Source organism: Parasteatoda tepidariorum, chromosome 10 (assembly GCF_043381705.1).
Source record: "Parasteatoda tepidariorum isolate YZ-2023 chromosome 10, CAS_Ptep_4.0, whole genome shotgun sequence".
Lineage (NCBI taxonomy): Eukaryota > Metazoa > Arthropoda > Arachnida > Araneae > Theridiidae > Parasteatoda > Parasteatoda tepidariorum.
In genome coordinates this window covers 51,956,126-51,957,637 of record NC_092213.1, presented here as the reverse complement: position 1 = coordinate 51,957,637, position 1,512 = coordinate 51,956,126, and positions in this window count along the sequence as shown.

Here is a 1,512-nt window from a genome sequence, read left to right as displayed (position 1 = left end):
GGTTTACCTCATTGGAAGGCGAACACTCTATCACTTGAGTAATCTCGGTATTCCATACATTAATGTTTTAAATGTATAATGCCATTGCCTGGATTTCATTACACTGATGTTTTTAATTGTATCCGTCATTTCCTATAACGGAATTTTTCCTTTTTTAAATTATGTGAAATTCGTAACCCCCGAAGAAAAAAAAATTCAATTACTAAGAAAAAATGAAAGACGATAGTAATATGAAGCAAAATTTTATACAAAATGTGTCCAAGCGACGCCATGCTCTTAAATGCTATTTGTTAGTAGAAAGGCAATATTTTATTTTCCATTTTTAAATTCTGAAACAGGAAATTAATTCTATCTACTATTGCTGTTTCAGTAAAATTGCCGGCTTCATCCCCTACCTTTCTCCAACTGCAAAGAATATTAAACGGCCTATTAGGAGGGAGCTTGGCATGGAGAAACTAATGCAGCACGCTTTTTTTTTTATGCAATCTTACCTCCCGGCCATTCAAGTCTAATGAAAGAAGTTTCCAGGGGCTATCTCTCATTAAAAAAAAATTCCGATTGATTTAAAATTTTTTAGTCAATCAGATTTATTTAATTAAATCAAATTTTGATTGATTTAAGGTTTTGATATAAGACATCTACTGTTAAATTTTCAAATAAAAAAAATTAAATGATTTTCTTAAATTTCACGATAGGTACTTTATTTACGTAGCTCTAGGACTGCACAATGGGCTATTTTATATTTTATTTTTTATAACCGTCATTGAACAGCCGACCCAATTTTGAGTTTATGAGTACCGATGTTCAACTCCGTAGCCTTGTAATTTTGAACCCAATCCAGAAGACAAGGGAACTCCTGGATGAAATATTGGGAGCATTCGCGGAGGACTTTTGATTAAACTCATCCGCATTTGCGTTATATGGAGAGGAAAACCGCAAAAACCTCCCACGGTTAGCCTGTTGTCAAGGGGACTCTAACCCATGATCCGTCTACCACTGAGAATATTTTACGTCAGCACTGTGTGATCGGTGCGAGCCGGGTGCGGAATACATATCTACCAGCCACAGCTGGGATTCATACCCAGGGCACCTCATTGAAAGGTGAGAGCTCTGTCATCTCAACCCCCACGGCCCACAATGGGTTGTTGTTGAAGGTCTGCGAAACAGCCCTGAAGATAATTTGAAAACATCCCATCCCAATTTTGATCCTCCGCTGAGGGGATCGCTCCCCCGCATTGGTAGCCTGACAACCTGAGCGAAGTCAAGCATTTTAAGGTAGAACAGTTTAGGGAAGACCGATACCACGCACTCTTGGTCCCTATGCATATTGATAAAAGTGGTCAACCTACCCATATAACTCTTTTATTTTAGGCACTAATAAAACCGCCCTATTCAATATTAAAAAATTATAAATACATATTAAAACACATAAGATCGTCCATATTTACAAAATTGATTTCTTGCCAAACAGTTATACTTATTTTTATTTTTTTCAATGTTTTATATCACATT